General features: G+C 39.9%; 1 long non-coding RNA gene across 1 annotated transcript in view; it reads right to left on the bottom strand.

The window, feature by feature from the left end:
* LOC144302575 (uncharacterized) overlaps positions 1 to 25,003 on the bottom strand; it is an 80,407-nt gene that overhangs the window by 36,638 nt on the left and 18,766 nt on the right. Inside the window, exons 8-9 of the long non-coding RNA XR_013369489.1 lie at positions 20,165 to 20,282; positions 53 to 162 (exon numbers count right to left, since the gene is read on the bottom strand). This is a non-coding gene — a long non-coding RNA (uncharacterized LOC144302575). The remainder of the gene's footprint in view (positions 1 to 52; positions 163 to 20,164; positions 20,283 to 25,003) is intronic.

Genomic DNA, 25,003 nt, shown 5'->3' on the forward strand with positions numbered 1-25,003 from the left:
CATTTATTCAACACTATGTGCCAGAAACCATGCTGACTCCCAAGTAACTCACCATCTGGGCGATCCCTTTCTGGGTCTCTAACCAATGTCCATTATCTGAAGGGAATCCATTCCGGTAACTTCCGCAGGTTTGATCATCTCACACATTCATCACCTTTGTTTCTGAAAAAAAAAAAAAAAATTCTTTCCTACAGTTTGCATCACATGTGACACAAGAAGCAGGACATCACATTGCAGCTGAGATTGATGACTGGGTCTGTTCACTGGAACAGTACGATCTGTTTACTTTTAGGACGCTCTCAGCACTCGGAGGTCAAAATAGCTTGAGATAGAATTACCAATATTCAATCTAAATGATGTAAAAGAAAGACCACTTCATATGGTTTGCCCTAATAATATAGGTTCTGGCTCTGAAGGGTGTCCAAGGTTCAGATACTCCCTTTGCCACTTATTAGCAGGGTGAAATGAAATCACCCATGCAACGGCACGGATTTGGGCTACTAGCACCCAAGAGTGAAGAGGGAGGCTCGTCCCCCATAGATGGGACATCCATAATGACAGCAGCCCACCTGAATCTCCCATGGTTTTCCTTTATATAATACCCTAATTTTCCACTTTGTGCCACTGCCATTTAACACAAAAACACTAGGGTTAGGAGGTACAATTAAACGCTTCAAGTTGGGAAAGGAGCTTCAAAGCATAAACTATCTACAGATAGGAAAGACTGGTGAAGTTAAGTCCAAGTCCCCAGTGACCTATCACCAGTCAGGTTTCCCTTTCAAGCTAGCCTCACATTAAATCCCTGGAGATCCTTTAGATCCTTCCAAAACTGGACCTTCTTGATCCTCCAAAGGGAAGGTGATCTTCCCCTGGTTTTCTCTAGCACGATTTCTTCCCTCTCTCCCTCTGGATCTTATCCCTTATCTCACCAGTTTTGGGATATTTTGTTGTAGCCCTCCCCCAACAGCTCACTCACCTGGGCCTCCATCCCCACAGTGGCTGCACGGGTCCCCTCACCCAGCCTTCATGCCTTCCACAGCGCACAGCTCACACCAGCCTCTACTCTGCCAGTGAGTCACATAAGGTCACAAGTAATATATTAATTAAATGCATATTTGCATTTTCAAATTAGCTTCCATAGACTGTATGATAGTTTTGAAGCATTGTAGACACCATATTGATATAAAACACAGATGTCCATAGTTACGTCCCACGTAGGGCCCTTTCTTGGGGACCCAGCTGCCACAACCAGGACTGACTGGTATTTAGCTCTGCTTCAGGCTGGAGGCCATTTCTGTGACCCTCCTGAGGTCTGTCCTCTCTGACCTCACACCCTAGGTCCCCTGATTCATCCCTGATGTTGAATCCCTGATTCCACAATCACCAGTGTCCTCATTCCCACAGAGCTGTCAAGCCTCCCCAGGAACTACCATCAGCCACCAGCAGCCACACATCCTGTCTGATTTGACAGCATAGTGGAAACAGATTCCAGATTTGAATTCTAACTCCACCGCTTCTTACCCGAGCAGCTATTTGATCTCTCTGGGCCTCAATCTCCTCATCTGCAAAATAGGAATAAAAATACCCTGGCAGAGATGACCGTGAGACAACTTGTGACAATGCACAGGGCTAATCACAATGTCTCGCCCAGGGAACAGTAGCTGTTTTTCTTCAGATGACCATCTATCACAGCTGGCACGACGCTGACTGCCACCTGGCCTGTCACCTCCTGCAGGTCTTGGTATGCTGCTGGCGCTGCCCACACCCACACCTACCTAACAGCCTCGTCTGGTCTCTGAGTTCCAATTCTTCCTGCTTCTCTGAGTGAGTCCCGCTGTGTCTGTTCTGACTCCTGGCCGGTGGTGTGCTGGTCCTTGGCAGCTCTTCCACATGCCACACTCCGTGACCGTCATGTTGGTAACTTGAACTTGGCCGTAGGGGGACTTTTTACATCAGAGAAATCAGCAAACCCTCCAATGGTGCCCTTTCCCCCTAAAGAGTCTCTTGTGAAACATTTGCACCCACACTAGCATGGACGCTTCATCCTTTCAGTACCTTCTTGAAGCCTGATTGTCTGACCTGAACAATCACGTTGTAGTCTTTTTAAGGGCAGACCTCAGAGGTTTTCTTGCATACACAGACTGGCCTCACCTTTCAGCGAGAATGCTGCTAAATCCATGCCAAAGTCTACAGAGCCACTCTGGGCTTAGGCATGGAAACATGACACCAGGAAACAAAAAAGTCTAACAAATATACATTAACCTCAGGATTGACCCCACCACTAATGAGTTCTGCTCAGCACGGCCAAAGCGTTTTCTTCCTGCTGGGCTCCCTCCTGGTGAGGCAGGCTCCAGGGGCTGAGGCCTTCACCTGAGCTCTCTGATGGAAACCTTCCAGGCCCTAAATGACCATGCCCTTCACGCCACTCCCTGAATGCTTCTGGCTTGGAAACCCTGCTGTCCTGTCACAAAGACGGTGCAGCAGAAGCTGAATCCTTTACAGCTAAAAAAAGAAGCCCTGCCTTTCCTTCTTGTTTTGAAGGCTCTAAACCACACATGTTTGGTAAGGTGTGGGAATTTTGAGGGCTCAGATCCAGTTCCAGTGTCTGTTCCCCAGGCCTGAGCAAGTGTTAAGTTCAGATTTGCTGCACCTAGGACCACTTTTGGGGATTGTAATGGTTACTTAGTGCCAGGCCACACCTACCTATATATGCCCTTGAAGCAAATGGTGGGTATTTGTCATTTCTAATGGCTGAATAATATTCCATTGTGTGTGTGTGTGTATATATATATGTATATGTAAGAAAGAAAGACTTATTAAGAAAATAAACATGCGGGTGAACATGCTGTACAATGGGGTAGAAGAGGGAAAATTTTTTTTTAGAAGGAAATGTTTTCTCATGGATTTCAGAAAACAAATCATCATCTGCTGTAGCAGAACCCTCTCCATCTAGGTGACTATCATGAGTCTCCTTTTAGCAGTATTTTGTTCCTGCCTGTACTTGAAAGGATTCCCACAGCCCACGTGGGGATATACCCCATCCATCTGTCCATTAAACCTTACGTCCTCTTTTCTCCTAACAGGATTTATAAATTCTACCCATTTTCCTCTCTTCACAGTTCCAGACCTACCAAACACAAAACAGTTCTGACTAGCCCACTTCCTCTATATACCTACCCCTTGACTTGCTGCCTCTTAAATAGATTGAGAGACCATGCTTTCACACTGACGTCTTTAATGATGATCTTCATAGGAATATCAACAGAGAGTGACAAATGTGAAGGAGGAACAAAAGTCCCAGAATTTTCTCCTACATTCTTCTTACCCAGGTCTCTGGTGTACACTGAAATGTGAAATATAAGCCCATCATTCTACTAACCCATCTTTGTCTCTTTCCTTGTCTCCCCTGTTGTCTCCAGGGCAAGGCCTCCTGTTTCATCTATTTATGACTAGTGTGCTTCTAGGAATGGCAGCCATCATGATCTTACTGAGGTACTTCCCAGCTTACAAGTCACTTTCTATCCACTATTTTGGTGAACCTCAGAACCTCCTTGCGACCTAGGTGTTGGTGTGACTGCCTCCATTTTAATGGATCATTGAAACAGTAGAGACGGAGTGTCTGATGGATGCCTGGTCCAGCCCTCTGCCTCTATCTCCCCTCATCTAGTTGCCACACAAAGAAATACCGTGATTAGGCACTGATTAAATGTGACCCTTCAAAAGAATCTGATTCAAGAGATTTTTTTTTTCAAGAAAAGTATTCCCAAATTATGTTTTAACTCTATGTAATGAGGAAAGTCCACACATGTTTTGTTTTCCACTCCACTGGCAACAGCTTCTTGGCTAATGACCAGATCCCTCCTTTTGTTTTGACATAGTAGATCAGGGTGCTGCAGACTGGACATCCAGGTGACCTCTTTCTGTACTTCCAAAATCGAGGTTTGAGCCAGATCTGGATCAAGATGAAAAATTGCCATTTTTCCCTGCTGTCTTTTTATTTCTTGCTTTATCGTTCCACACTTTCTTCCATATCTTCCTCCCAGATGATCTAATGCACACGTGCTCCAAGCCACAGAAGGTAAGACTTTCTTAATTTCTTTTCCTACTCTCCAGTCTTAATTAATTCAGAAGCATTTAGTTCTTCAGATACAAACTATCTACTCTTTACTCCATGTTGGAATAACCCAGAACTTATTTGAAACAATTTATCATTTTAAACTTTTCACTAATTCTCACTGGCCTTTGTAAGGACCTGGCTTTTCCGCTCCACATAAATTGGCTATCTCCAGTGCCTTCATCATGTTGACATTAGATTATAACATGGAGAGGAGCTGGGAGCTGCTCAGGGCCAAGCTTAAGGGGTCATCTTATTAATCAATTGGAAAGAAGATTAACTTATTCATTCAACACCTACTTATTAATCACTTAACCTGAACTCCTATAGTACTTGAGGTCCAATAGCATATACTTGTTATGAGTATATTATCCACGCCTCCCAATTAGACTGTGAGGCCATTCGGAAGAATCTGGTCTTGGGTTGCCACTACCTGTCTTATGACATTGGGAAACTCTCTTCACTTCTTGGGGCCTCAGTTTCCCCATTGTGGGAGGTGGGTAAACAGCATTCTAAATCCACTGACTCACTTTCTTCCCACACCACTCGGCAAATATGAGTGGAGTGCAAAACATAAGAGTTACCAGCAGAGCTCAAAGAAGGAAGGATCGAGTGCTATTTAAGAGAAATCAGTTCATTGTTGAGGCTGGGAAATGATAACATAGAAGTTGGCTATACAGCTTTGTCTACTTTTTGTACACACTTGAAAATACCCTTACAATAAAAGAACAGAAATGTTAGAAGGCAACCTAGCAGGCTGCACACAGCAGGTAGCCACTGCGCAGAGTTGAAGCATGGGTAGGATTTCAATGAACTGACACTGGGTCAGGGGCCATTCCAGGCAGGGCACATCTCGAGCCAAGGCATAGCGACTGGAAAATACAAGGTGTTCACAGAGAACTGAGAGTAGTCATGTGTGGCCACAGCCGAGGGTGCACGAAGGGAGTGGTGGGAGATGGGATGGAAAGGTATCGTGGGGTCAGAGCCGGAAGGGCCTAGAGAGGCACAGTGAGGAGCCTGTGCTGGATTCAGTTCCAAGGGGAAGTGAGCTCACTGGTTAAGGCCCAGCTGGCCCTACCCCTCCTCAGTGGCTCTGGGTGCAGGCCCAGGAGAGGGCATGTGGCAGAAACTGGCAGAGGCGCATGCTGGCAAGAACCACCCGGCTCGTTTCTTCACCAGGAAACAAGGTTTCCTGTAACTCAGACCATGAATCAGCATTTCCTCTGTCAATAATACACAGCAAGAAATGCAACAGCGCAGGGCTTGGGGGGAATGGAAGAAAGGAAGGAATATTCCATGACACGCTGGGCTCTGCTCTCCTTTCCCCTCACGAAACACTCCTGATAAGTTCCCAAATAACACTCGGGTTTCATGAGATAAGTCTCTCAGACGGCCTCGCAGTATCGTGTGAAGATTAAGGCCCACAGGATACCCAGCTCTCTGGTCATATTTTGTGTTTCTGACACCACTGGGACAAGCAGGGGCACTCTCTGAACCCCTTGCTTTCACCACTAAACATTGCTAAGGCAGTGCTTCATCCCTGCAGAGGCCTGAGTGTGTGTGTGTGTGATTTGCCTTTTAGTTCTTACACATCCCTGTCCGACATTTTATTTGATTCCCGTAATAATCCTGTGAGGGACACAGGGAATATTATACCTATTTCACAAGTACAGATACCACAGCGGGGACATGAGATGTCTCTTCCCATCAGATCTGTTTTGAAGAAGCCAGAACTGACCCCAACCCTTCAAACTCCAGTCCAGGCTTGTTTTCAAGGTCGTAGACGTAACACAAATAAAGCTTATAATACTATATATTACATAGATAAATAGATATACATACATACAGCGTATTTATTGAAAAGATAAGTATGCTCTCAATTCAATGTATCAATTACTATAGTATCTTTTAAAATAAGTTATAATATTTAATGTAAATAATACAGCATATTTATTTAAAATATACTTAATACTAATTTAATCTTAATAATTCACTTATCTAAAATATTAATAATAGGGACACCTGGGTGGCTCCATGGTTGAGCGTCTGCCTTGGGCTCAAGGTGTGATCCCTGGGTCCTGGGATTGAGTCCCATATCGGGCTCCCTGCATGGACCCTGCTTCTCCCTCTGTGTGTGTCTCTGCCTCTCTCTCTGTCTCTCATGAATAAACAAATAAAATCTTTAAAAAAATAAAGATAAACTAAAGTATTAAACATATATAGCATATATATATGTTCTACCTAACATCTGAAAGAATGTTATTCACCCCCTCATTCCATTCATTCATTTATCAAATATTTATTGTTACTGTCTGCTCTCTGCCAGGCTCTGTTCTAGACACATTCTATAGTGAACCAAACAGTCAAAAAGCCCTGCTTTCATAAAGTTTACATTCAGTTGTGGAACTCAGAAAAGGGATGAGATTAAAGTAAAATACAGAGTGTTGGAGAATCATATATGCTTTGAAGACTAAAGGAAAACAAGAAGAGGGTGAGAAGTGTTGGAAGTAGGGGTAACATAATTTTATGTAAGATGTTCTGTGATAGTCTCCCTGAAAATGTGATGTTTACATGAAGACCTGAAGAGGTGAGCAGGCCAGCCATGTGGATGGATCTATGGGGTGGGGAAGCCTGCAAAAAAAAAAAAAAAAGGAGTAAATGCCAAGGCCCTGAGGTGCTGACTCCTTGCCACGTGCAGGGAGTAGTGAGGAGCCAGGTGTGGCTGGACCTGAGGGAGAGAGTGGGGAAGGGCAAGAAGTAGGGGCTGGAGGCTGGGGAGAGTCATGCAGGCCATTATTCACACTTGGAACTGACATAGAGAAATTGCTATCATTTACTCAAAATGCAAACCAAACTGACCAACCAACCAAATGAACAAACAATTAAAATAAAACAAGCCAAGGATGAAAATGTGAAATAAAACAAAACAACAGCAACAGAAGCCTTATAGAGGGTTAATGCTGGTGAGGAAGACAAGGAAAGAAAAAGCAAGAGACACATAGAAAGAAAGAGAAAGGGAAGAAGCGACCATATACTGTGTGTTTGTGTTTTACTTATTTCCTCTCTCTCTCTCTCTCTCATCTGAAATCTAGATCCAAGATCCAAACTCTGAAGCCAACTGTCATGGCCACTTCCCAAGGGAGCCAGGCAGTGGCAAAGTCAGGCAGAGGAGCAAAATTACCAAAAGCTTGGGCCTGGGCCTCAGACCTCAGCTAGATTCCTATTGAGCCAGACAGCTAGCACTCAACAGGTCTCCTCTTGCTCAGGCTACAGGCTGAAAGCAGAACCAAATTCTTCTACGCCTCTCCTCCCCAGGCCTCCCAGGGACAGAGTGGCCCTCTAAGCAGAGCTCCCTCCCAAGCAGCAGGGACAGACCATCCAAGCTATCAATCCCAGCTCTACAAAAGCTCCCTTTCTAACTCAAGAGTCCATCACACACTTGCTTTTGACCCTGGCTCATCCTTGAAGATGGAGTATACACATGGCAGTAGACAGGGGTGTGAAGGAGGGGAGAGAATGGCCTTGCCCACACTCTACAAGCCAATGTTCTCTTGCTTTTTGTTCTTTCTCTTTATTAGTCCTATGGGCTTAGTGGGCAAGCTCATAAGCAGCTCATCCCCGTAAATGCTCCACTACCACCTTCCCACTGCTTTGGAGAGTTTTAGAAAATTTCTTGGTGTGACTTCCCCAAACTTTATCACTCGGACCAATGATAGTTCAGTCCCACAAAGCCCCTTATAAATGTGTCCTTGACTTCCCTTCAGAAGCCACTGAGGCAGATCAGAATAGGACTATACTCCAAGTCAAACATGGACACTAGGTGAAGTCCCTCACCATTCTTATCAAGAAAGTGAACAAACAAGAGTGATGCTATCACTCAGAGACATGCGAACAACCTCGGTCAACCAAGGCATATCATGATCAGGGTGGGGGGAAGATAGCTAAAAGAACTCTCTGAATTGTTTCCCTCATTCATGCCTTTCTGCATCACCTATCTCCTTCCAATACCATCGGCATCCTAGTTTGAGTCTCTTCTGAGCTTTTTCTTTAAATCAAACTTTTTAGAGGTACTAGGAGTTGTAAGAAATAATACAGAGAAAAAAAAAAGAAATAATACAGAGAGCCTGGGTATCCTTTGCCCAACGTTAACATCTTGCAAACCCATAGTACAATATCGTAACTAATATATTGGTATTCCTACAATCAAGACAGAATTTTTCCATTACCCCAAGGTTCTCTGATGTTTTGCTTTACGGCCAAACCCACTTGACTCCCTCTCCCATCGCCTCCTTAATCTCTGGTTAGCCATTTCTAAAATCTTATCAATTCAAGAATGTAGTATAAATGGAATCCTACCACATGTAACCTGTTAAGATTGGTTTTTTTCCTATCAGGATAATCCTCTGAGGAGATTCACTCAGGTTGTGTAGGTATCAAGTTAGTTCCCTTTTATTACTGAGTAATGATTCCGTGCATCACAGCTTATTCACCCACCAAAAGACATTTGAGTTGTTTCAAGCTTGGAGCTGTCATGAGCAAGTCTGCTGTAAATACCTGTGTACAGGATTTTGTGTGAACGTGAATCTTCATTTCTCTGGAATAAATGCTCAGGAGTGCAGTTGCTGCAAGTATGGTGTTACTTGTTAACTTTTTTTTTTTTTTTAAGATACTGCCAAATTGTTTTCCAGAGAGACTATATATCACTTTACATTCCCACCAGCAATAATGTACCAGTGAACCAGTTTCTCTGCATACTTGCTAGATCTTGTTGTTGCTATTATCTTTCCTTATCCTAGCCGTTCTAATAGGTGTAGTGATATCTTATATGCTTTTAATTTTCAATTCCCTAAGCACTAATGCTACTGAATATCTTTCTATGCATTTACATGCCATTTGTACCTACAGTTTGGTAGAATGTCACCTCATGTATCTTGCTGATTTCAAATTAGATGTTTTTAACCTTTGATAGAGAGAGAGAGAGAGAGAGACTATCTATCTATATATAGATATTAATTTTTTGGCAGATATTTTTCATTATCTGACAAATATTTTCTTTCCAGTGAGTAGTTTGCCTTTTAATCTTTCTGTAGAACTTTTTTTTTATGGAGCGATTTTTTAAAAATGTGATGAAGTCTTATCAATTTTTTTCTTTTATAGATTATTGCTTTTGGTGTCAAGTCTAAGAACTCTGCTTAGTTCTAGATATAGTTCTAGATACTAGTTCTAGATCTAGGAGATTTCCTATTTTTTTCCTAAAGGTTTTTATAGTTTCATGTTCTACATTTAAATCCATGGTCTATTTTGTGTTAATTTCCTTATAAGGTGTGAGACTTAAGTTGAGGTTTGTTCTTTTGTTTGTTTTTTTATTTCTTTTTCTGTTTTTGCCTTTGGATGTCCAGTTGCTCAAGTACCATTTGTTGAAAAAGTCTATCTTTTTCCCCATTGAATTGTTTTTGTACTTTTGTCAAGAAACAGATGGTCATATTTGTGTGAGTCTATTTCTGGGCTCTCTCTTCTGTTCTATTGATCTGTGTGTCCATCTCTCTGCAAATACCACACAGTCTTGCTTACTATAGCTGTATCATGTCTTGAAATGGGGTGGTGAGATTCTTCTGACTTGATACTTCTTTTTTCAAAATTGTTTTAGTTATTCAAGTTTCTTTACCTTCCCATATAAATTTTAGAATAATTTTATGGATACATACCAAAAATCTTACTGTAATTTTGAGAAGGATTGTGATAAATCTGTACATCAGTTTGGAGGAAATTGACAGCCTTACTAGTATGGTAGACAGACTAATAGCCCCTCAAAGATTCCTACATCTCAATCCCTGGAAACTATAAATATGTTATTTTATATGAAAAAAATGGCTTTGCAAATGTGATTAAAGACCTGGAGGTGGGAAGGTTCTTGTGAATTATCCAGATGGGCTCCATGTAATCACAAGGAGGTAGAAGGATCAGAGTCAGGGGAAGAGACATGTGATGATGCAAGCAGAGAACAGAAAGGAATTGGAAGGTATATGCTGCTGGCTTTGAAGATAGAGGAAGGGGCCATAAACCAAGGAATGCTGGTGTCTTTTAGAAGCTGACAAGGCAAGGAAGTGAATTCTCCCCCCAGGGTTTTCTGGAAGGAACCAGCCCTGACAATACTTTGATGTTAGCCTCGTAAGACCCAGTCTTAGACTTCTGAAACCCAAAACCATAAGAAAATAAATTTGGGTTGTTTTAAGCCACTAAGTTTGTGGTAATTTTTTATAGAAGAAATAGAAAACTAGTGCAACTACTTTGAGGCTTCTAATTAATGAACAGAAGTAGGATGTCTCTTTATTTATGTAGATATTCTTTGATTCTTTCTTCAGCATCTTATACTTTTCAGAGTATAAGTCCTGTACATGTTTTGTTATATTTACATCTAAATATTTTATTTTTTGAATAATGGTAAGTGATATTAGATTTCAAATTTCAATGTCCATGTGTTCATTGTTAGTATAGAAAAATACAATTGATTTTTGTATGTTTGTTTTATATCTTACAACCTTAATGAACTCACTTATTAGTCTAAGAGGGGTAGTTTGTTTTGTTTTCAAATCCTTGTAATTTTCTATGTAGCTAATCATGTCATCTATAAATACATTTTTTCTTTCTCAACTTTTTTTCCTTTCATTTCCTTTTCCCGATGTATTGCATTTTCTAGAACTTCCAACAATACAAATAAAAGAGATGAGAGTGAACATTCTCGCCTCATTCTTGATCTAAGGGACAAAGGCTTCAGCCTTTCACCATTAAGTATAAGAGTAGTTGTAGGATTTTGTAAATCCTCTTTATCAAGGTGATATTTTCCTCTAATCATAGATTTCTGAAAGTTTTATCATAAATGAGTATTGAATTTTGTCATATGCTCTTTCTACATTGACTGAGATGATCACTTGTTCTTTCTTCTTTAGACAGTGAATATGATAGATTAACAGCAACCAACTCTGTAGTATTGGAACCAGTCTGGCATCTCTGGAATAAACCTTACTTGGTCAAGGCATGTAATTTTTTCATAATTGTTGAATTCTACTTAATATTTCATGTTTTTTAATAAATATTTTCCCTCTATATTCGTGAGAGCCATTAGTCTGTAGTTGTTGTGATTTGCACTGTTTGTGTGGTTTTAGTATCAGGTAATTCTACCTTCATAAAATGAGCTGGGGATTATGCTTTTCTCTTCTATTTTCTAGGAGATGTGTAGGATTAGTGTTAACTCTCCTTTAAATGTTTGGAAGAACTCTTCAGTGAAACCGTCTAACACTAGATATTCCTTTTTGAGAGTTTTAAAAATTATGAATGCAATTTCTTTAGTAATTATAGGGTTATTCAAGTTATCTGTATCTACTGTTTAAGTTGTGGTAGTTGTTGAAGAATTGGTCCATTTCACAAAGTCAAATTTTTGTGTGTAGAGTTGTTTTATATGCCTGGTGTTTTCTCTAATCCACCTTTTCCATCTTCTACCCCTCCTTTTCACTGAGGCCAAGTAGATCTTTATGAATTGGGATCTCAGTGAATTGGATTCTTCTGGGATTCCCCACACACTCCGTGCTTTTTCATTGCCGCATCTTGCTATTTTCATTCTCTATACCCGGAATACCCTAAGGTTTTATTTTTAATTCCTTCTCATTCAAGAGCCACTAAAAACTGAAGTCTATCTTTTCTATTTCCCTTTGAACTTTCCTGGCCTCTATTATCTGTGGCAGTTTTGTGGTGTGAACTAGGGACTGCCTTGTATAGATACTATTTGTGAACATTACCCCTATAAGCTATAAAGTCTTTAAGGGATGGAACCCTGTACAATTCTTCTTGGTTTCCTCCATAGGCCCTGGCATGGGGAATGGCACAAAATACATGCATAAAGATCATCTAAGAAATTAACTCTTGTGGGTCCTCACATGAGAGTATACCCAAGAAGTCTCTTACTTTCAGGTTTTTAGAGAGCTATTTCGTAGCTATTTTTCTGAGACATACACTTATTTATTTATACATTTAAATTTATTTTTTTAGGTAATATCTACACCCAGTCTGGGACTTGAACTAGCAACCTCTAGATCAAGGGTCAAATGCTCTACTGACTGAGCCAGTCAGGTGCCCTTCCCAACTGCTTTTCTGAAACAGGGATTGACCTAACATTTGAGAGAGCTAGTCTCTTGAGTATTTAAAGGGAGTCTCTTGAGTATTTAGAAGGAAAGAGTCACTCTCAACACCAATTCAGATCTCAAGGGAAAGACACACTGTGTTTTTCAGAGTCCTGAAGACTGTCTCACAAAACTACAGGTTCATTATGAAGAGAAGGGGCATAGCCAGGGATCTGGAAATCTACCAATTTACAAAAAGAACACCTTCTCCTGCCATCCAAATTAGTAGTTCAAATTCTCCTTAGCAGCACCCCACAAAATGGAGATGTATTAAGGAAGTGAGATGGAAAAGTGATCTCCATCTATTCCCAGCTCAGCGGGCATCTGTATCCAACAGTATTATTGAGAATGACTTTGCATCAGGAGGCCCAGGCTGGGAATGAATATTCTCCAGGGAATCCTCCCACCATCCCAAAATAGGAGCAGGTAAAGTGGCTGGGAAAGGAGGCAGAGGTAGGGATGAGACAAACTAGAGAGAAGGGGAAACATCCTCCAGTCTTCTTTCTGTCAAGATCCAACTCTTGGTGATCCCATGGTCCCTCTCCTAGTTTGAGCCTCCTATCACATCTGCTGTTGTATCCTCTCATAGGATCCCTTAGTCTGTTTCCCTGCATCTGTCTGTCCTAAATACAGCAACAAAGTGACCTCCCTAAAACTTAGCTTTGATTGTACCATTTATATTTTCCAAGAAACCTTCACACAATCCCTAATGTACATAAATAATGTGACATGCCTTCATCAGGCATTCAAGGCCCTCTGCATGTTAAAATTCCCTCTGCCAGCTGACAATAAGCAGGCAAAAGCAGAACAGAAAGAATATAAAGTCTAGCATTAGATCTGAGTTCAAATCTAGCTGTTTTATAATAGCTTCATGAGTGGGGTAACTTATTTAACTTTGATGAGCCTCAGTTTCTTACCAAAAAATTGTTTAAAAAATGATAATAACTCCAAAGTTTGCAGTGAGAAATAGATGAAGCAATGAGTGTGAAATACATAGCACATAATTGGCACTGGATAAATGGTAGCTATTTTGAGTATGCTGAAGGACATTTAGTAACTTCCCAATTCCTATAACTTAAGACCCCTGAGCCTTCTCTCAGACAGAATGGCCCTGATAAGGTCATCAAATGTCCTTGCACAAGGAGTAGGGACTGTCCACAGATGACAGTTGGGGATGAGGGAGCAGCCACATAAGGTAAGCTGCCCATTATTAGAAAGAAACAATGACTTATTTCACTCAGCATAATACCCTCCAGGACAAACATTATATGGTCTCATTCATTTGGGGAATATAAAAAATAGTGAAAGGGAACAAAGGGGAAAGGAGAGAAAATAAGTGGGAAATATCAGAGAGGGAGACAGAACATGAGAGACTCCTAACTCTGGGAAACGAACAAGGGGTGGTGGAAAGGGAGGTGGGCAGGGGGTGGGGGTGACTGGGTGACGGGTACTGAGGGGGACACTTGATGGGATGAGCACTGGGTGTTATGCTATATGTTGGCAAATTGAACTCCAGTAGGAAAGAGAAAGAAAGAAAGAAAGAAAGAAAGAAAGAAAGAAAGAAAGAAAGAAAGGAAGGAAGGAAGGAAGGAAGGAAGGAAGGAAGGAAGGAAGGAAGGAAGGAAGGAAGGAAGGAGAAAGAAAAAGAAAGAAAGAAGAAAGAAAGAAAGAAAGAAAGAAAGAAAGAAAGAAAGAAAGAAAGAAAGAAAGAACAGAGCTCAGAGAGGGGCTGTGTATATAGCACAGGTGAGAGGGCAGGTCCAGAAATTCCTAATGGTCAGGCAGGGTCCAGCAGTTTCAGCACCTGGCTTTCTTCCTTGAGCCTCAGAACAAGCCTAGGCCTGCTTTTCCACAACTAAGGACACCTCTCCCATCTCTTCATGCAGCTCTATTTTCTGTGCTTTTTTAAGAGACTTATTTGAATGCTATGTTGGGCGTGGAGGGGAGGCTGGCAGTGGGCAACAGGGCTGTAAATCTGAAGTCTGTTCACTATGGCTTGTATAGCTATCGTACCCATTATGTATGTGTGTTATTATAAGGGGCTCAAGGAAATAGTGTCAAGAGACTCACTTCATAAGTACGTTTATTATTATCTCCGCTGTTCAAGCCACACAAAATAAATGTCTGGCATTTCCAGAAATTGCTATCGATTCAGCAGCAGATTTTACAAGGCCAATCAATAACAGTTTCCTCTATACCCCCTCCCCCAGTGTGTATTTATTTGTGATCAGGCTTTCTGTTCCTCCTGTGCTTTCTAGTGCTTGTAATTGGTCCAGAATAAATGGATGATTTCATCTTTTTCCAGGAAAAAAAAAAAAAGAGGGGGTAAAAAAACTCTGCTATTAAAAATATCTCCCGCCCCTATCCAACAAAAAAAGCTGTGCATATATGTATATGTGTGTGAAAGAAAAGAGAGCCTGCATTCAAACCCACCTGCCAAAATAAGACCCTCAACACATAAACTACGATGTATGGCCTCTTTTCCTTGCACCTAAGCCATGTCGTATTAGGAGGTTAGGGACCCAGAAAGCCACACAGACCCTTCTAGTCATGGGTTCTTCTAACATGATGCCCTTACACCTTACCGTGTCACCAAGTGTATAGCAGAGTCTCAGAACAGGCTAGAACTTCAAAGTTCACCAGCCCAACCCCCTCTACTAAAAGATCAAAGCACAGAGGCTCAAAAAAGGAAAGTTGGTCGAAACTCAGGTCTCTTGCCTCAAAATGTGACCTTCTTTGGAGATAGAGTCTTTACAGAGGTCATCCAGTTGAAGCTGAGTCATGAAGGTGGTCCCTAACCAATATGATTGGTGTCCTCATCAAAAGGAGAAATTTGGACACGGATAGAGACACACATACAAGCAGAATGCCAGGTCAACATGAGGGCAGAGATCAGGACGATGCTTTTTCAAGCCAAGGAATGCCAAAGACTGCCAGTAAATCGCCAGAGGCTAGGAGAGAGCCATGGAACAGATTCTCCCTGACAGCCTCAGAAGGAACACTCTGATCTCAGACTTCTAGCCTTCAGAGCAGTGAGACAATAAGCTTCTGTTGTATAAGCCCTCCAGTCTGTGGTGCCTTGTTACAATGACCCTAGCAAACTAGCACACTCCTCTTCCTCAACAGCGACTGTTCAGGAGACCCAGGAGAGAAGGACCCAGAGGTGAAAGTCAGAAAAATATTAGAATTATACAAGAGACTCAGAAACCATCTTCGATAACTTTACTCCAAATAAATACAGCATCAGGAGAGGGTACAGATGTACATGGAGAATACACACACCCAAACTTCTACATAAAGCTACATAAAATCAGTTGTCTCTGTGGTAAAGTATAAGTCATGCTTCAGTTTGTTCTATGATAGGGTAAAGAAAATATGTATCCTTCAAAGTAAAATATAAAACTAAAGAAAATATAAAACTAAGCCACTTGGGTGGCTCAGTGATTCAGCACCTGTCTTCGGCCCAGGGCTTGATCCTGGAGTCCTGGGATTGAGTCCCACATCGGGCTCCCTGCATGGAGCCTGCTTCTCCCTCTGCCTGTATCTCTGCCTCTCTGTGTGTGTGTGTGTGTCTCATGAATAAATAAACAAAAGCTTTAAAAATAATAAATAAATAAATGAATAAATAAATAAATAAATAAATAAATAAATAAATAAATAAAAAACTAAAGAAAATCTATGGCACCTTGGTGAAAAAAAATAATGCTATGGGTTCATAAGGACTATTTCCCTTATCTCTTCCTAGAGACACAGGAGGACATTAGTCACAGGAGTCACCCAGTCACAGGAGGCTGGGTGACTATGTAATTCTGACCAGTGGACAGTAGTAAATGGAAGCAGCATAAGTGGAAGCACAGAGGCGTTTATGCGAACCTTCCAGGCTTTGTCTTCCCTCATCACAGAGGCCCCGGACAACACCTCTTAAAAGAAGGGAGGCACAAAGTTAAAGTAGACCAGATTTCTAAGCCGCTCTTTGAAAGAGAGCTGCCTTAATGTCCACAATAGCCAAACTGTGGGAGGAGCCTCAGTGTCCATCGAAAGATGAATGGATAAGGAAGCTGTGGTCTATGTATACAGTGGAATATTCCTCAGCCATTAGAAATGACAAATACCCACCATTTGCTTCGGCGTGGATGGAACTAGAGGGTATTATGCTGAGTGAAGTAAGTCAATCAGAGAAGGACAAACATTATATGGTCTCATTCATTTGGGGAATATAAAAAATAGTGAAAGGGAATAAAGGGGAAAGGAGAAAAAAATGAGTGGGCAATATCAGAAAGGGAGACAGCACATAAGAGACTCCTAACTCTGGGAAACGAACTAGGGGTGGTAGAAAGGGAGGTGGGTTGGGGGTGGGGGTGATTGGGTGACGGGTACTGAGTGGGGCACTTGATGGGATGAGCACTGGGTGTTATGCTATATGTTGGCAAATTGAACACCAATAAAAAATAAATTTATAAAAAAAATAAAGGGAGCTGCCTTGGAGAACCATCTGGCCTTCAATGAAGCTTTTTGCGAGAAAGAAAAAAGACTCTGATACCTTTGAGATTTGGGGGAATAATCTAACATGGCACTATGACCTAACTCAGATCATGATGGTCTTCATCTCTGCGATCTGTATTTGACTAGCATACTATTCACAAACAAAATGAAGAATAAGCTATTTGAAAAATATTAGCTTGGATTTTCTCATGTTTCTTGTTACTAATAAACAGCCATTGGTAGACAACCCACCCCAAATATGTCCATTGCGATTTCCTCTGACAACACAGACTCTGGGCCCCACAGTAAAGGAAACACCTCCTTGGCATTCCTGACTACTCCTCCAGTGGGAGCTTGGACCATTATGGGTAGAAAAGCATTTCCCAACTCACAAGGCAGCCATTCTTGGCACAACTCTGATTGTTAGAAATTTATTCCTTAAGATTATCTATAATCAGACTCTCTGTTACTTCTACCCACTGACCTCAGTTCTGAAACCCTCTAGAGTTCTGCAATAACTAAGAACAAGTCCATACTTCTCCCTAGCTGCTCTTCCCCCAGGCTGCTGTTTTAATCAAAGGAGATTTCTTTCCAGAAGCCATGTTAATCAAACTATCACTAATAAGTCAAATCCCAATAGAATGTAGGCCCAAGCATTGTCCCAATTATTTTGTTGTGTTAGGATTTTATGACATCAAAAAAATATTTGAAATAAATGGAATTCCACCTGGGGCCTAACATTCTTTCAGTTATAGAAAGATTTGCATCACAGCAATATTTGTTTTATTGGGATTTAACCTGTCCGTTGTTCTGCTGAGTGCCTGAGTAGGAATGTGGGAAATAGCTTTCTATCACCATAAGCTCAGAAAAAATGTCAGTGAAATGCAGGCAAATAGATTATGATTGCATCGACAGCTCTTTTCATAAGCTAATGGGCTGTCTAACCTATTCATGCCTGCTGTCCCCCATAGGGTCTTGTAAGCACACTGCCAAGGAGCTTGTTGGATTTGGCAAATTGATACACTGGGCTTGTTTGACTTCTCATTTCTATGAATGATCGTTAGGTATTTTAACAATATGTGAATGTACTTGGAACGCCTAATGGGGCATTAGTTAGGTAAATAAGCGACTCAGTTGAGAGCTGTAGTGTTAACATAGACAAAAATCTATTCTCCTTTTTCTTAATAATGGATTCCCTTCATGGTTTAAGTGGAAAGTTTTAAACACGTACATACGCATGGTGTTGCTTAGTCCTATTTGATCATCAGGACTCTTACAGAAGAGGTAATACACAATTTTACTTGAAGATCTAAAAGAATCAAAGCAGCATGAGGGCTAAAAAACACTAAAAAACTAGAACCTTACTAGGAAAAAAAATCTCTCTCTCTCTTTTTTACATTTTAAATTAGAATATCTAACATTGGCATGGCTGCGGAAAACACTTTTATACACTCCTTGTGGGAGCATAAATTTAGACTATCTTTCTGAAACACAATTTGGCAAACATAACAAAAGCCTTTAAAGTGTGCATACCCTTTGACCTAGACCCAGTGATTTCACTTCTAGGAATTTATTCTAAGGAAATAATACTGGGTGTGTGCAAAGATTTATTTACAAAGATGCTTATTGCAACATTATTTACAATAGCAGTAATTGAAAAACCCAAATAGCCAATAAAAGGAAATTGGCTTTTTAAGAAACATGATACATTCACTTACACAATGTTACATTGCATGGGCCTTAAAAATTGTGTTGTAGAAGAATTATTAAAATGAAAACGGAATCACAATATACTGTTAAGATGTTTTTAATACAAGTTTCAAAACCATATTTTTAGGATATCAGTTTTGCAAACACTTTTTAAACAAACATACCAAAAAAACATATGAAAGTGTAACAACGTTTATGTCTCCAAGTTGGGATTATGGATGGTTATTATTTCCTCTTTATCCGTCCTGAATTTTTCTAAATGTTTTATAGCGAACTCATAATATGTTTGATGTACAAAAATATTACAATGATATTGAATCTTATATGTAAAAGAGAGTCTAATTTTTCAAGATGCTGTTGTTACTAGGAAATCAGGCACATTTTTCCTAGTTTCCAGGCTTAACTCACAATGCCAAGTGAAACTTTCTTTGACATTTCTAACTATTACAGAGCCAAACAATCTTCAACTTTTAAAGCAAGTTTGAAAACCAATCGGCAATTCCACAATTAGCCAAGATATCCAGCTCAGATCTGAAATAAACAGATGTGGGGAATTTTTAAGCTAGAAATGGAACATTGTCATCACCCAAGAGCATTAGATGTGGAGTATCAGATGTAGAACCCCTGAGATCACACTCTAACTCTGACATTATCTGGTGACTCTGAGCAAGCCTCTTTGTCCCTCCATGGGACTCTTAGACAGGAACTATACATATAAATATTTAAATTTATTCATTTATAAATATTTAAATATATAAATATTTAAGAAACATGATACATTCACTTACACAATGTTACATTGCACGGGCCTTAAAAATTGTGTTGTAGAAGAACTATTAAAATGAAAACGGAATCACAATATACTGTTAAGATGTTTTTAATACGAGCTTCTCACTCTCACTACAGTGAGTTTTTTTAAAGGAATATGGTCAGTTTATGCACAATACTCCCAAGGCAGTCCCACCTTATACATTGCATAGCTTTAGCCAACTCTAGCCTAGACTCCCAATAACTAACAACCAATTATGGTTCAAATGACACAAAGGAAGGAACTGACTTCTTTTCTTTCTTGAGTTTTTATTTGTTTGATGTGTGTAAAATAAAGCACACATTAGTGCACAAAGTGCATGGGTCATAAGTGTACAGTTTAACAAAACATTGCAAAGTGAATCCCTGAGGAAGTTCCACTTATGGAAAGAAATGACCAACACCCCAAAGGACTGCATATGCCCTTTCCCTATCACACCTGCTTTCTTTCTCTCTCTAGAGTCACTGCCCCCCTAATTTTATTGTGATCATTTCCTTGATTTGCTGTATGGTTTTACCACATAAGTATGCATCACTACACACTATAGTTTGCTTGGGTTTATTTTTGAACTTTATATAAATAGAATCATACAGAAAAAATATTGCCATGATAATGGATATTAAAAATTTTTATAAAGTGTAATGTATACACAAGTGAATGGTATCATTAGTAGTAATCTTATCAAGTAAAGACAGGGACACTGAATTTCAACGTTCCACAGCAGGTGGCTGGTTTCATGATTTTTGTGTCCAATAATTTCCAGTCAGGTTTAGACCACCTCATCCTTCCAGATAGTCAGCACAAGCTCACATTCAAGGACTCATCAGAGCTCTGTGTTTGTGACTTCTTATACCACCTGGATGGAAAAGTACTCACCGAAGGCTGAGGGGGTCTGTCAATACATGCTTTGTTCATAAATTAGCAGGCTTCCCTCTGTTGAGTGAGTTCCCCAGCTATTATCAAGGCTCTAAGGTCACATCTGGTTAATCGTTGGCTAGAAATCAATACAGAGAGAACGATGGTTTATGATAAGGGCTTATAATAAGCAAGTTCAAGTTCGAGAGATTGGCTGTCTTTATGTTTTTAGATGCTAAAAAGTAGCTGCTAATCTCCTTCCCTGCTGGAAAAAAACATAACCCCACTTACACTGTTACCTAAATCAAGAACTATTTAAATGTTTTTCGTAGGTCCCTTTCCCTCTTTGGCCAATTCATCGTGTCCTTAGCTTCAGCTGTTCAAATACCATCTAGAATTTTTTTCAGTCCCAAGGAAATGCATCAACTTATTCTCTGGTGTCACAAGACCTCAGGGTCACAGCTACCCTTTGTCCCAGTTCTGGAACAATCCCGACACTCTTTGATGTTAGCGGCTACCTTGTGAACTGATCCATGGGGCTCCCAGTGCCTGAGGCTCAGTACTGTGGGTTTCCCAGCTGGCATTTGGCCAGTGCTTGCCATTCCTCCTGTGCAATCACCCATGCATGTGTACATGAGCACATGCGTGTATGAATGAGTGGGTGTGTTCAAGCGTGTGTAGGCATACTATCTACTCATTCCACGAGTAGACAGCATTGCCACGGATTGTAGCAATAATGTAAGAATGCCTTTCATGTAGTAAATGTTGGGTGAATAAGTGAACAAATGAGCAATGCTCCACCTGGCTTCCTACCCCAACATTCCTCCTCTTTTCACAACTGAGGCCACTCAAATTTCACCTTTGGAATCAACACTGTACCATTCCTAGGACCAATTTTGGACTTAGTCAAATAAAATTTCAGGGGCCTTATTCCAGATTCTCAAAAGACTCAGAACTTAGTATACCTGGCCAATCCTCCCACAGTGATAGGAATCCATATTTGGATCACCACCTTGTTTCCCTCCCATAGTCACGCATGTGCACTCCAGTTTTAGTATCTGGGGGACTTGTTATCTATCCCATATCCTTACCAACTGTCTCCACTCCAACTAGAGGCTGAATGTTCCCCTCCAGTATCCCAATAGCCAGGACCATACTTCCTGACGTCTTATGTTGCTCAGACCCTGCCTGAATCTACATGAAACATTGTCTCATCACTGGTAGATTTTCTGCTGGAACCTCCACCATTCCTTGGTCCTTCCTGATTTTGAACTACAGCCACCTTTCACCATACTCCCTAGATGCCTATGTCTATCTACTGAAATTCATCACCGACCGACAGCTGGGTCTGCCTCCAGCTTACTACGATCATCATCTCTGATCTCTAGTCCATTCTTTTCCTGATCTGCCCTGTCCATTGTCTATGGAAAGGCCTTTCAATTTTTAGATTAAAAATAACAACAAATTTTAAGAGTGAGACATTATTAAAGTAAGCAAATAAGCAAAAAGAAAACAAACATAATCTAACCCCCAAACTTGGTTGAAACTTAATACCAATGAGGAAATATACCATATTCATGGATTGGAAGACTCAATATAGTTAAGATGTTAATTCTTTATGAACTAAAATACAAAGTTAATAAAATTCCAATCCAAATCCAAGCAAGGTTTTTTTTTTTTTTTTTGTAGATACAAAGAAGCTTATTATAAAGTTTATATGGAAAGGCAAAGGAACTAGAATAACCAAAACTAATTTGAAAAAGAATAAAATAAAAGGATTCACTCTACTTGATTTCAAGATCTACTATAAAATAATCAGACAGTGTGGCATTGGCAAAAGGATAGACACAGAGATCATTGGAATAGAATAGGGAGGCCATTAATAGACTCACACAAATATGGCTAATTGATTTTTTATAGAGACACAAGGGCAATTTAATTTACTTTCAAAAACTCATGTTGGAATCATTGAACATCTATATGCGAAAATATGAACTACTCAACCTAAACCTCACATCTTACAGGAAAAAAAATAGCTGAAAATGGATTTCAGATATAAATACAAAATGTAAAATTGTAATGCTTTTATAAGTGAAATAAGATAGAATCTTCATGAACAAGGGGTAGGCAAAGATTTCTTAATTATGACACTAAAAGCAAAATACATAAAAGAAAAAAATGGTACATTGATTAGACTTCCTAAAAATAAAAACTTTTTTTAATGAAACATATTATTAAGAGAAAGACAAGGTAAAGACTGGGAGGATATAATTTAAATAATATATCTGACAAAGGATTTGTGTGTAGAATGTATAAAGAGTTCTTAATAATAAACCATAAGAAAATACACCATCCAATTTTTCAAAGTGGATAAAAGATTTGTATAGACACCTCATCATGGAGGATATACAGATGGCAAATAAGCACATAAGGAAATGTTCAACATCATTAGCCATTAGGAAATGATAATGAAAATCAGGATTAAGATGCCACTATATATCTATTAGAATGGCTAAAATAGATAAAAACAATCTGACAATAACTTATACTCGTTACCACTCATACTTTGGAGTAGGGAAATATAAAGGTAAAACACTGTAAAACAGTTTGGTAGGTTCTTATAAAGAAAAACATACACTTACCATATGACCTAACAAAACATATGTTTACTGAAGAATCTGTACACAAACACTTATGGCAGCTCTCTTTATAGTGCACCCAAAGTGAAAATAGCCCAATATTCTTCATCAGAAGCATGAATAAACCACTGTGGCACAGCCATACAATGGAATACTACTCAACAATAAAAGAAAGAAACTATTAGCACCACACCTTAAAGGCATCGTGCTAAATGAAAGAAATCCATTTTTAAAAGTCACATCCTATATGATTCCATTTATATGACATTCTGGAAAAGGCCAAACTAGGAAGAGAGAACACATTAGTGGTTGCCACAGATTTGAGTGTAGCCCCAAAGAAGAGCACAAGAGTGTTTGTTTGTTTGTTTGCTTGTTTGTTTTGAAGCTACAGAACTGTCTGTCCGGATTCCTGTAGTGTTACATTAGACATGGTTAGAAATCATAGAACTATACTTTACAATATGTGGCCTTAAAAACTAATACTGAAGAAAGGTCTTAGCACACTTGGCAAATATTTTCCTATATGCGTGTACATTAATAGAATAATTCTGTATTAGATAACACTGTATAACATTTTAATTTTAAAACATTGTAAATAAGTTGCAGAGTAATTAAGTGTGTATCTGCATATCAGTTTTTAATGGTTGGGTTGTATTTCATTGAATGGAAATAATACATATTATGTAAGCAATCCCATGTTGCTGAAAATTTGGGCATTGTTGAGTTTGCAATATTAGAAATCATACTGTGATAATCATTATTGCAATTAAATATTTGTACAAATCCTTAATTATACTTTAGATAAATTTTTAGAAGTGAATTTGTTGGGTCAAGGTATGAACTTTTTAAAGGTCTTTGACGTGTTTGTCAAAATCTCCTTCAGAAAAGTGGTACCCAAATGCTCTAGCTCCCAGGAGACAATGAGGGTGCTCATTACCCCATATACTCCCCCTATAACCTTGCTCACATGCTGCTATTATATTATGTGGAGGTAAAATTTCTTCAGAGTCCCCCTACTTGGGCAGCCTGGGTGGCTCAGTAGTTTAGCACCACCTTCAGCCCGGGGGGGGCATGATCCTGGGGACCTGGGATGGAGTCTCCCTCTGGGCTCCTTGCATGGAGCCTGCTTCTCCCTCTGCCTGTGTCTCTGCCTCTCTCTGTGTGTCTCTCATGAATAAACGCATAAAATCTTTGAAAACAAGTCCCCCTACTTACATTATATTCATCTTTGAACAAAACAACCCACAGAGCCTAGCACATTGCCTGGCACATACAAGGCACTATTTAATATTTGTATTTGTTTGTTGGCATGAATAAATGGATAAATTAGTGATCTAGCTTTTTCTTTGGTAATGAATTTTCTTACTTATCACCAAATATTTTGGAGTTACTTCACGCAACAATCATTAATTTAGCACATACAGCATAAACTGCGATATTTTTTAATCAACTCTTACAACAAAAAATTTTAAACATTCATCCCGATATATTTATTTATATTTATATGTATAGACTCCTGTCAGTCTATACATTCAAGAATAATAAAGCCTTATTTCTTATATTGATTTAAAGATAAGCGTAAATGAGGCTCTAATATTTTCTTCTCACTCTCCAAAATGTTCTTTACATCTCCCCAGGCTGCTCACATTTTGCAGATCACTGCCCTAAAGCACCTAGATGAGCAGGGTTCTGCACTGACCACCATGAGGAGTTCAGCAATGGATAACAAAGTCCTGCCCTTGGATTTCACAGGTAGCCTAGGAACAAATGCCATGAGAACTTCACAGATAACCAGAACACCTTATGAAAGGAGAGGAGGGAGAAATTTCTCCCTATTAAGGAGTTGGAGAGGAAGCCATGGGGCAGGTTACGAAGTTTACGTTCTGTACCCTGAGGATGCTCCACTTCGCCTAACTCCTACTCTGACCTCAGCAACGCTGCAGGATGGCAGGGTGGGGGAGGGCTGTTGAGTGGGGAAGAGTCTGTACACCTGCCATGTATGGCTGTTGGTGGGTTTTTGTTTGTGCCTCTTTTTTCCTGTTTGCTTAATATATACTTTTTCCCCTGCCTTCAGGACACAGTGACACACATTTCAGTTTTGGCAAGGGACAAAGCCAGAGGAGTGTAGGAAGAAGAGCCCCTGCAGAATTGTTGCCAAACTTTATGTCAGATGCTACTTCATTGTCTCTTTATTTTTAATATATAACAGAGTTATTCTATG

The sequence above is a fragment of the Canis aureus genome, chromosome 31 (assembly GCF_053574225.1).
Source record: "Canis aureus isolate CA01 chromosome 31, VMU_Caureus_v.1.0, whole genome shotgun sequence".
NCBI lineage: Eukaryota > Metazoa > Chordata > Mammalia > Carnivora > Canidae > Canis > Canis aureus.